This window comes from Acomys russatus, chromosome 9 (assembly GCF_903995435.1).
Source record: "Acomys russatus chromosome 9, mAcoRus1.1, whole genome shotgun sequence".
NCBI classification, from domain to species: Eukaryota; Metazoa; Chordata; class Mammalia; order Rodentia; family Muridae; genus Acomys; species Acomys russatus.
In genome coordinates this window covers 23,128,885-23,142,184 of record NC_067145.1, presented here as the reverse complement: position 1 = coordinate 23,142,184, position 13,300 = coordinate 23,128,885, and positions in this window count along the sequence as shown.

Sequence of the window (13,300 nt, the reverse complement as noted above, 5' to 3'; positions counted from 1 at the left end):
ATATTAAGAAGTTTCTGGAGAAGAAAAGGCCTTCAACATGTGTCTCAGTTTATTCTCAGCTGTACGGCACGGCTAGGAGCTAACACAAATGTGCTCAGTTTAACATATATATTATGAGTGGATTTCAGAATTGTGGCTTCCAGTCTTGTCTGTGACCTTAGGTAAATTACGTGGGGGTACTATGAAGATAAAGCCGATATCTTATGCCAAAAAGAACCTTGCAAATACTATGAAAATAGCAAATAATCCTCTACTTAATTTTTTATCAAATTGAAGAAAATATTAACACTTTTTTATCAATAAGAAAATTTAAAAAAAATATGTCTGTGACAAAACTTATATTATCAGTAGAGATTCCAAGCTATCTTTCTCCCTCAAATCCTATACAGCGACATGGTTTGTCAGCCAGACTAAGGATGAGTAAGATCAATGTTTCGTCAAATAGATTCCCTATTCAAACAGCTGTGAAACAAGACTGTATTACACCTTACCTCCCCCTCTTCCACATATGCATTAAATAATAGATGATACACCTAATGAGCCTAATGGCTGATTAATTGCTATTACTTATAAGTCGACAGGACTGCCTACACTGATGTTACTGTTTAAGAACCACAAAAATGTGCCGCTACCTGAAAAGCAATTAAACTTTTAACTAAATGTTGCCAGACAGAACCAAGTAGCATCCATCACTTAAACAATATTTTCATTCTTCAAATTTTAACAGCCTAGTGTTACATGATCCTGCAATGAGTCAACTTATTGTCATTAGCCTGTTGTACTCTAAGAGAATTGTGCAATGCTCCAGTCTCAACTAGGCATTTTCTGAAGATCACTGTGTTTTTATGGAAGCTAATTTTTAACATTCTCTTTGTGTTTTTATTTGAAAAAAAAAAAACTGGTGTTCAAGTACAATATAACACAGAAATGTATATCTATCTTGTGTTTTAAGACAAATTTTAAATTTCTCTTTTGATTTAAAAGAAGTACAGGCCCATTCCCTGGTGATCTTTAGATCTAGCCTTGTATAAAAGTCACTCAGCACTACTTTCAGACTAGAATTTTATTACGATCTTTAACAACCAAAATCAATGTCTGCAACTGCCACTTGCACATCTAACAACTATACCACACTGAGCTTTAACTTTTTAACCAAAAAATAAAATATTAACTCAGTGCATATAAAAAAAACAAAACATGAATTGCTTCTAATCTGAGATTTAACATAAACTTTCTTGAGAGATATGAAAAAACAATAAGAAATATAGAATCAATATATTCTATGCTCAGTTATATCACTGTATTAACATGAGAAATAAATTATATCTCTGCACTGGACCTAAAATGGATTTCTGTGCCCAGCATCAATCGAAATCCTCTTCTGATGGTCTGTATGCCAAACATTTACTATTCCTAATAACAGGAAACACAACACCAGCTTTCCCAGAAAGAATAGAAATCTAGGGTGACCCATTACTTCTATAAGGCTAAGTAGAAAAGATGATAATAACATCCAAAGCACCCTGGAGAACAGAAAGGCATACTCCTGGAAACCTGATACCAGCTTTCAGACCATGCAAAAAGCAAACCGAATTGATCAATTTTAAGTAGGGAATAAAATAAGGAAAGGTATAAAGGAGCAGAGAGAGGAAGTGTGATAGATGAATCTGGTCTGTGTCATAGTTTGTGAAATTTAAAGAGAGCACAATAGGTCATTGAGAGTGACAGAAGGGGTGCAGAGACTGGCTGGAATTTTAACTCTCTAAAAATGTAATGCGTCTTTCCAGTCAGAATTCTGTTTACTGGTCTTGGGTGTTAAAGTAAAGCTGAGGCAAAGAAAAAGCATCAGCTCATCAGTCACTGCCTTGGAAATATTTATGTGTGCATTTAATATCTGCTTGTTCTTAAGCTTTAGACTGGGGTTTTTCAAAAAATATTCTGGCATGTACTTGTTCTTGTTGTGTTTTCCTTGGCCATCAGCATCATATTATGTTTGTGTCGTGCTACATATGATTTGACTTTTGGAAAGTTCTGAGTCTGCTATCCTTGCAGTGTGGATGTGAATATTGTTGCTGTTCTCTTTTTTTCAATGTATTTTATTAATTTATTCATAGTACATCTCAATTGTTATCCCATCCCTTGGTTCTCCCATTCTTCCCTCCCTCCCATTTTCCCCAAATTCCCCTCCCCTATGACTACGACTAAGAGAGACCTCCTCCCCCTGTATATGCTCATAGGGTATCAAGTCTCTTTTTGATAGCCTGCTGTCCTTCCTCTGAGTGCCTCCAGGCCTCCCCATCTAGAGAACATTGTCAAATATGGGGCACCAGAGTTCGTATGAAAGTCAGAAAGTCTCCACTCAACTGTTAAGAATGCCCTGTCCATTGGCTAGAAGAATGGATAAAGAAACTGGGGTACATTTACACTATGGAATACTATTCAGCTATTAAAAACAAGGAATTCCCAAAATTTGTAGACAAATGGATTGAACTAGAAATGATCATAATGAGTGAGTTAACACAGAAGCAGAAAGATTCAAATGGTATGTACTCACTTATATCTGGACACTAGCCCAAGGGGCATGTCCCATGAAAGTCTTCACTTACCAAGAAAGTGGGACAGAGGGAAGGACATTCTACTGGGACTCTAGGTGAGAGAAGCATGGGAGAATGGAGAAATAGAAGGATCTAGAGGGTCCAAGAAGCCTACAAGAAGAACATTATGAAGGGCAGATATGGGCCCAGGGATCCTGCTCAAACTATGGCATCAGCCAAGGACTATACATGCCGTGTACTTTGAACCACTATCCAGATCTAGCCAATGTTGCTGTTTTCTTGATGTTCCATACTACTCAGTCTTCATGAACTTTCCAGTAGTTTTCCCCACTGTGGTTGTAGTTGGATACAGAAACACAGGCAGGTCAGGAAGGAGAGTATACACAAACCAGACATCTCCAGCAAAACCCTCAGCACCCTGCTGTTGGAAAAGGCAGAATCCTCCTCTTCAGCTGCTTAGCAGGTGTTCTGAAAACCCCAGCTGTGCTTTGAATGAATAACGGTTGGTGGTTTTCTGTTCATGAGTCTGCCGTATGCTGCTTGCTGATTCGTGTTCCCCTTGCACAGGCCAGATGCCAATTCCAATTTAGTAATCTGGACAACTTAGTCATTTGTAGGTTCATAGAAATGTGTTACATAACAGGTAATGCTTTTCAAAGATGGCTGCAGGAATACCCTTCATTCCACATGGCCATATGAAGATATGATCTTGGCGTCATTTTCCATGATAGGTAAGGGCTGTGTACTTTCTCCACCAAAACCAACTAACCATTTTGATCTAAATTTATAAGCAAGGTCTGCCTTCATCTTGTTTGATGGAATTCTCCTAAAACAAAGAGCAAGAATATTAACAAGTGGAGTTCCCCAAAAATATCATCTCACACGGCCTTCACGTTGTATCATAGTTCCTGATGCAGTTTTGAGAGAATAGCCCAGCCAATCCTGAGTTATGGGATGCTCATTGTTCTGGCGCTAGCCAGCTTCCAGCTACAACCCTATGGGACACCTGGAACTAAAACCACCTGTCTAAATGATTAACAGTTTTGATCCCATAATGTTATGAGAGAGCCTGGAGTGGTGACGCATGCCTTTAATCCCAGCACTCGGAGGCAGAGGCAGGCAGATCGCTGTGAGTTCAAGGCCAGCCTGGTTTACAAAGTGAGTCCAGGACAGCCAAGGCTACACAGAGAAACCTTGTCTCAAAAAACAAAACAAAACAAAAAATGTTATGAGAGATTTTAAGTGTTACTTTTGAGGTAATTTTATCTATGTTTCAATTGCTCTCGCTGGTTTTATATGAAGACTTGGAAAAATTATACTACCACTAACATTACCTTCCCAGAATGCACAGTGTTCACTTTTTTTTCCTTTTCAATTTGTTCAGGTGACTCTAATGTCCTACATGGCCTAAGAACAACCTGATCACATAAGCAAGCACTAACATAAAACTTCTGACTCTCGAAGGAAGGCCTATAAATGGATGTACCTCCTAGGGAGTACAGTATAACCTTGCTTGGATGCACTGTGCAGTGTGTGAAATTGCGCTGATCAGCACTAGAGTGGGTCCTACCATGTCCCTGCCGAACTTCTGCCAGTGGCCCTGCTATGAACCTGATTAGTCTGTGGCATCACGTCCGTGGCAGCGACTGGCCTCTCCTAGTCACCTTTCTTCTGGTTGTTTTGGAGTTGATGACTATATTCCAACCAAGTGGATAGTGGAGCAATCCAAAAGCAATAGCATAAATACCGCTCTCCTATGTTTGTCTCTAGAGCAGATGCTACCCATCTGCTTAAAGTTGTTGTATAATTTATCAGAAGAATGATGTATTTCCAGTGTTCCATTCTTTGGTTATTCAACTGCATTATAGCAGCTTCTCATCATAGTGTAAGACACAGTCAAGTTATAGCTCATTAAATGGAAACAAAAGATGAGAAAACTATAAGCTACCAGCCAAATCTAGCTGCAACTTGCTTTGCAAATAGAATTTACATCAGTTTAGTCTATGAGTGTTTTCAGGCCTCATTGTGTTAATATTAATTATGGCAATGATAGTAAAATATTCAAAGCAATATTTTTCTCATTCTTATTTTTCTCATCTGTACATGGTGTGTGCGTGTCTGTCGGCAAAGCTGACATCAAGAGCTTTTCTGTGGTCACTCTCCAGGTTATTAATTGAGGCCAGGTCTCTCAAGTGGACCCAGCTGCTGGGCTGGCTAGCTTTCTTGCCTGAGGCAGTCCTCTGTCTCTACCTTCTGAGCACAGGAAAGGTAGATGGGCCACCAGGACCATTCCCATGTGTGTGACGTGGGGAATGAAGCTCTTTTCCTCATGCTAAGCTGTTAAGCACTTTAACCATGGAACTGTCTCCCTAGCCCAGCCCCAAATATTTACAATCTCACGGCAGTTTATCTCAATTTATAGTGCTTCATACAAGAAACAGTAAGAGAGCCACTCACTTGTGTGTGAAGGAGAGTTGTGGGATGAGAGTCCCCAGTAGGAGTTGATGGAAAGTTTACTGTGTCAAGGGGGAAGCTCTCATTTTTATATTTAGCCCCAGCGCTTTATTTTAATCTTTATCTACCTTGTTTGGCTTTCAACTTTTGAAGATTTTTCCACTCAGGGCTTAGATATTTGTTCTTGCTTTGTTCTGGCTGTGTGTCTTGTTTTTAAACAACTAAATAAAGATGTACTAGTTCTGACTCGATGCCCATTAGCCTGGTGTCATTTTGCTAGCCCTCTTACTCAGCCATTGATATGATAACCTAACCTGTGAGTCTAATACAAAAGACAATAGATAAAAGTTTTAAAAAAAAAGTTTTGCGCAAAGGACCCAAACCTACACTTAGATAAGAATAATTGACACTTTCCCCCCACAGTTTCTGCCATTCCTACCGCGAAGCCCACAGACATGTGCATGCTGCATACGACTGAGGCTCTGTGGTACTTTGTGGTATAGCATCATTCAAGCCACATGCAGCTGATGCTTCTAGTCAAATGAAATACTCTTCAGTATTTCTCACCCTTGGTATATGGCATCTGTACAACTCAAGACTCTGAAGATGATGCATTGGAAGTTGACAATTCAGATGTGTCACATGACACAACCTGAAGGGATGAAATTTAACCATTTAACCAATCAGACTTTGGACTCTGGATCTTGGGATTAGAAAAAATGAAGGCAGCATCCTACTGCATGGAAAGAATCTGGAATGTGCTGTTGTTCACTTGAAGTGGGGGAAGGGGATGTTATGTCCAGGAAATCACATGGACATCAGAAGCTGAGAGTGATTGCTAAGGCAATGGACAACAAAGAAACAGGCACCTTCAGCCAGAAAACCACAAGATGAAGAATTTTTCCACCCCAAATTAGCTTAGAACCAGTCTCTGCAGGACAACCAGAAGAGATCTTAGCAAAGCCAACACCTTGACTTCAGCCTTGTGTTCTCCTAAGCAGAAAGGCACATCGTTTTAGACTTCTGAACTACTGACCTCAGAATGGATAAACCCATGACATTTCAAACCATTAAACAGAAGACAAACAGTTGCAAGCCGATCACTTAATTCACTGTGCAACAGCAGAAAACCAATATAATGATTTAAAATTCTCATATATACAATGCAAGTTACAACTTTCTGTGCAGGTGGGTACATTTATAAGGGTCAATGAAGTAGTGTAAGAAATTTCACTCCATCACCAAACACCTACTAAGCACTCATCTTTACTGTTTCATTTCACTATTTTAATGTCATCATTAATTAATATGCATGTAATTCACACAACCTTTACCAGCCTTGACTCTGATAAACAAGGATAAAGGAAGAAATTCTGGATTACATAGATACACCAATAAATATTTATAATAAAATAACTTGGATGTTTTACCTGGAAAGTGGGGCAAACTCAACAAAAGAAGGAAATTTCTGGTTCTTGAGAAGAAAGGAGTTTATTATGTAATTATATAATAGAAATATTATTTTATATGCAGATTCCACAATGCAGATGATGGAAATTATAAATTTCAGCACAAATGTCTCTTTATATAAGCTCTCCCAATGCTTATTCCATAATGAACTGCTGGAACACACTGGAAAACTTCATGCCTAATGTTATATTTACAATGTCATGGGTCAATTATAGCCCAACATGATCCCCTAGCACACTAACATACATCCGTGCTGGGAGACTATTGTCTCTAAAGAGATCATTTCAGTAAATAAGAACTCTCATGGTTGTAACACTTATGAGCTCATAACAACTATGATTATTTCACAAGATCCACACAAGTTTGGTTCCCCTCAACTTTCAGTCATAGAATTGGAAGGAGTTCATGATATTGCCACTTCCTGAGGATTTATAGATTCACAATAATTCCCGGGAAACAAAGATACGTATTCTTCATTTAGCATTGGTAAATTGCCCATGCTCCTATAAATAGCCCTCACCCATGCTCCTAATAGTAACTCTGACTCTCTCCTCCCCCTCCTCATTCTCTCTTTCTCTCTCTCTCTCTCAAAAACAACTATGTGAAAATATAAAATAGGCACTGTTTGAAGAAGAGGAACAATCCTAGTGGAAGAGGAAGAGAGACTAGAAGAAGCAATAATGGTGAATATAAGCAAAATATATTATGTATATGTATGAAAATGTCATAATGAAATTCAGTTTTATAGATAACTATATGTGCTAATGAAATAAACGTTAAAAATATAGAAATAAAAAGTACAATAAAGAAAAATAATGTCTTCAGAGTGGGTCATAAACCAACATAATTTGTATCTCTATAAAAAGACAATCTTCAGACTCATGATACCATGAGGACATGTGGGAAACTAGAGACTTCTCAGAAAGCCAGATGCCAGCCAAGAAAGGAAGTCTCGAAAGAAATCAATTCTGCCTACTCCTAGGTCTTGAATTTACAGGCTCTAGAGCTGAAAAATAAATTTCTGTTATTTAAAGTACTCTGTCTCTGGTGTTTTGTTGTGGAAGTCATGGCAACCTGATACAGACAGGAATACAAATTCAATCTGAGAGTACATTAGTTTTATTCAGGAAGATTTTCCACCTAGAAATAAAGATGGCTTTCTTCACTAATAGCACTGTATATTGATCCTTACCGAGAAGTCTACTTTATAATGCCAGAGACTCCTGCATTTCAACATCGAAGTGCCCGAAAGACAAAAGCCTCCCCATAGAATGCTCAAACAAGCTATATTCAGAGCCCTATGGTATGAACTTTCCCCAACATAAGGATTTTCCAGACTATCACACACGTACTGGCCATGTCTTATTCATTTACATATATATATGCACATACACACATATTGATATATATACACACACACACACAGACATTGATACACACACACACACACACACACACACACACACACACACACACATTGTGGCAGATATTTAAATGAAGCTACATAGGTTTCTGGGACTATCATACTGTAGCCATGAAAATGTTTCTCATGTATGTGTCATATGATTGTACTCTTATGATCAGTTCATTCTCTGTTCATTTCCTGAAGCGCAATGGACACCTGCTGGATCATTAAAATATGTCAATCTTTTTTAATCATCTGGCTTCGAGCTTTAGGCTTCTAACACTCTCAGACAGCGACAATGCAGACACTATATGCAAAATATGATTGAATAAATAACTATGTTGGGTCCCAAGCATCTACCCCTGGTTTGTTATAATCTATCATATATCTCAGTAACTGGAAATCTATAGCTTTATGTCCAGCATTAATCAAGTCCTTGGTACTCAGAGAAAGGGTTTGTATTGACAGAAACTGAGACAGAATAGGCATGTGCTCTGCATCTGAAGTCAGCTCTTCTGTTTGCACTTCCTAGCCACTGTGATGGACACCACTCACGAGGAAGTGGATACCCAGGACAATGATACTAAGTCAATCCCTAAAATAGCAGTACATATCACAACTTGACAATATAACATTTTAACTTGTATTTCCATCTCCTATTCTACAAAATTAGAAAAGTAAAATTATTGGAGCCAGAACTCTTCCATGCTAGCAATAGGAATTTCAGCATTACAGAAACAGAAGCAAGAGTGACTTCTGGGAAAGTGAGACTCCTCACTGCTTTTCACAGTATCTGGTTCACGCCATCTGAGGGTGATATCCATATTCAACTTTCATTCAGTTACTTGGGCATTGACAGTTTGATTATGTCCACTTACAAGTACTTCTCAGACCCAAATACCTCATCTGTAAAATGGAGATGGTAAATTTTCAACCTTTATTGTATCTTGCTTTTGAGAATAAAAACAGTCTACCTATTATATAAACTGTCAACATGACTGCTCAGTGATATGGTTAAGGGGAAGGTGTTTATTGTAGATATGAGAAAGAGAACAGCCAGAGTTGTCTGGAAGAATGCAGAGCAGAGAAAGAAAGAAGTATATTGGGCATGACCAGGAGACTGAACTTGCCATAAAGAAGCAAGAACAGAGAGATAAAGAAGGGGGAAGGAAAGAGAAGGGGGAAGGGAGAAACAGAGAGAGAGAGACAGACAGACAGACAGAGACATAGACAGAGAGAGACAGATTGTGCACATATCAAGAATATAGCAGCGTTATAAGGAGAATGAGTAGCTGAGGGGAGGGAAGTCCATCAGCTGGAGAGAGATTAGGGTGAGGAAGAGGTGAGAAGGACTGGGGAACTACCATGGACATTGAAATATATAACAGGTACTTGTGATACTGAGGAATCCCAGAAGACAGCAAGCACTTTGATATGCTGATAATCACCACAGGTAGTTCTATAACTCTTTTGTCAATGATAAGAAAAATGACTTCTCTTGATAGAGAGGAAGAGGCTTCACAGTTTCTGAACAATGTTGGCTTTTATCTTACTGTCAGAAATTTTGCTATAGTCCAGATTATGGCCATTTCTGGATATTTGGACTGCCTTTTGGAATTTGGGGTGATGGAGTCTCCTTTGAATCTAACATTTATACCATATGTATAAAATTAACACTCCTCTTAGAAATACATGTGTACCTTCATCATACCCAAGGAGGAATAGGTCTCTCTTAGGAAAAGGTGTGTAACAGATTTTGTTCAATCTTAGTGTCAGTTTATAGGTTCCAGTACAAGTGATTTTGCAACTGTAGATGACATGCTAGATAAGGCACAAAACAATTCTAATATTGCTGAATTTTAAAGGAAAATATCTATAGTAAATAAAACCATTTTACAGACTTTAATGTACTGAATAACTTCAACACAACCAATTTAAGCATAGAGAGATAAAGACAGGTATACATATACCACATATAGCCATAGGAACTGTAGCTAATTGACCCATTCAGAGAAGAGAGTGGTTTAATCATTCACTCCTGCAATTATGTTAATAGAAAATCCTGGTTCCTGAGCAACTATAGTGTCTTTGCCTTTTGTTGCTGCTTTCTTCATTATCTTGATTCATTACAACAACCAATGGTGAAACAATCATGTGAGTCACAGCCATAAATGAAGATTTAATCAGCTCACAAATCAGCAATTTCATATTTCTGCCAGAAAAACTATGGTTCCAGGAACTTACATGGTAAACACATCAACAGATTCAATTCTCTATCTTAAAATTGCTCCCAACTCTCCCTCTTATGTCAAGAAAGCCCCTGAGATGGGAAAAAAAAAGAGCGTGTCTCTCTTGACCAATAAGCAGTCAGGCTTGGTGAAAACTACTATTTTTTTGTTGATTAAAAAAACAACACAAAGCACAGACCCAAAGCAGTTAAGTAAAAGGGGTGCCCAAGGGAGGATGCATAAATCTCACTCAAAAGGGGAAATACAAGAGACAGAAGTAAGTGTTTGAAGGGAGGGAACAAGGTAGGAGAGGGAATGCAGAGAGAAATGAGGGTAGATATTAAGCAGGGGGAGGGAAGACAGAAGGCCTGCAGAGAAAGGAGAAACTGAGCCCAGGGACATATCGGTGACGAGCTGGAGACCTAAGTTGGAATAGTCCTTTGAGTCTTCCAGTATGAGGGGCCATGAAGACTGAAGAGGATGCCCTAGAACTTCTACTAGGAGAACACCAACTGACCTCCAAACACTTCACTCAAAACTTACTCTGCCTACAAGACACGCAGGCATCAAGATAGAGCAGATAGAGGAGAGATTGAGGTAATGTCCAACCAGTGCCTGGCCCAACCAAAGACCCCCCACGGGGAAGAGAGACAGCCCCCAATACTATTAGTTTATCCTTTCAGACAGGAGCCTCGCAAAGTTGTCCTCTGCGAAGCTCTACCCATCAGTGTTTCAACACAAATACTGAGACTCACAGCCAAACATTGGGCAGTGCACAGGAAGCCTTGAGGAAAATATGGGGAAAGATAAAAGGTAACAAAAACACCACAAGAAGACCAACAGAGCCAACTAATCAGCATCCAGAGGGGTTATGGGATGTGAAGCCTCAACCAAGGACCATGCATGGACTGGACCTGGGTCCTCTACATAAAAGTAGCTGATGGGCAGCTCAGGATATGGGACCTTTAGTAAAGGGCTCAGGGGCTATCTGACATGGACTCTGTTACCTACTTTTTGATCACTTCCCCTTGGCAATTCCTGCCTTGCCAGGCCACAAGAGAAGAGGACACGCTCAGTCATGATGTGACTTGGTAAGTTGGGGTAGGTGCATAAGGGGCTCAACTTTTCTGAGGAAAAGGAGAGGGTGGGAAAGGTGGGACTAAGAGGAGAGGAGGGAGGGGCCAATGACAGGGATGTAAAGTGAATAAAGTAATTAATAAAAACCTACTACTAGAAAAAAATAATACTATGATCTTCTTGTTCAATGTAGAAAAATAACTTTGAATCTAAAAAGTACTAGCATAATCAGTATAAAACATAATTTATGGATCCATCTCTTTCTAGTAGTTCTGAATAAAGAGCATCCATTAGCGTCCATGCCATGGAGGTTTCCTTTTGACTTTCTGTTATCACTCACACACCTGTTATCCTAGATCTCCTTTTGTTTGTTTGTTTGTTTGTTTGTTTTAGATCTCCTTTTGTAGTACTCTTATTTATGCTTGTTTTTCTCCAAAGATTACATATTGATAGAAAAATGATAGATGATTAATGGATAAATAGAATATAGATAGATGACATTTCAATAGATGAATAGATATTCTAAAGTCATACAATAACTTCTCCTCACATTTTCAAATTAGTATTTTCAAAGAACTAAGCAAGTTCCTGGATTTCATTGCCTTGCTGAAAAAAAAAAAAAAACAAAACTGCAATACTAACAGTCTCCAACTATCCTTTCAGTTCGTGCCAACCTGAACCCAGGAAATTCAACCTGATGAAATCTGGAATGAACTCAACTGTGTCTTTATTGATTCCCTATAACATAGCAGCCTGGCCATGGCACAAAACCCATTCATTCTACACTGAGTACATGTGATCCTAAACAGCCAAAGAGGAGAACAAAACTAGAAAATTGAAAGCCCAGTTAGACACGAACTTTACAATTGTTCTAACCTCTACTCAAAATTGTGGGTTTTGTCTCCTGTATTTGCTGTCTGTATTTATTATTGTTGTTATTTAAATACAAGTAATTTGGGTTTTTTATAACAGCACAAATATCTTATTCTGAGATAAGATGGGTTTCAGTGTGCTACAATCTGGGTATACAGAAGATGTGTCATAATTTGGATGTGAAATGTACTGCAGCCTACTTAAAAGTTCATGGGTTGAAATACTTGGTCCAGATGTTGGTACTATTTTCAGGGGTCAGGGGCTTAGACTATCTCATAGCTAGCAGAAGAAGTTCACTGTACACATGCTGTGGAGGTGAATTACAGTCTTAGTCACAGCCTGAGACCTCAGTTTCTGATACACTAAGAGGTGAGTAGTGGTACATGTAAGTATCCACCACAACGCCTTCTCTCACAAATTCCCTGAAATTGTGAGCCAGAATAAAGCTCTCCTTCATTAACTTGCTTCTTCCTGGTGTTTTCAAATAACCATGAGACCATCTAACCAAACCAGAGTAAAATGCTGAAAGTTTTAGAGAGAGCAAACTTTTTGTCTTTCCATTGTACAGTGAATATCCACATCTTTGGCTTATGCCCTCTTCTTATATACACATCCTTGGTTCTGCATCATCCTTCCATCCTGCAACTCAGACATTGCTTCAAAGTCCTCTGGTAATGTCCTTTTTCTGAAGATGCTAAAATTGTATTTGAGGCCGTCCAATACATTATAATACTTATTACCAGAAATGTTTTCTTCTTTGTGGTCAGCTGATTATAAAGCTTAATTCTATCCTTCACCTTTATTCCTCTGATTTTTATAAGCCTATTATATTCAAATATTTCTTGGGATTAGGACTGAGATATCTATAGAGGGAAAGAAAGAGACCAGCTAAGTTATGCCTTGTGTGCAATCAGTTCTTCTGAAAATAAAGTTTTGACAGCCCAATTATAGGAAAAGGCTGGAACAAGGACTTTTTCTACAATGAACAGACTATTTTTAAAGCCTGCACAACAAGGTCTAGCTCCTTTTATAGCCAAGTCATAATTTCATTTCCTCATTAATAATGGAAGCAAAACTATAATCATACTCAAAAGGAGTACTAAAGAACAGATCATCACATTTTAAAAAATAGTTTTTCCAAAAACATACACAAAGTTCAATTAACTAGAATAATGTGAAATTTATATTTTCTTAAGAAATATGCATGTGACTTGCTTGAGCTCAATCGCATCTTTCCA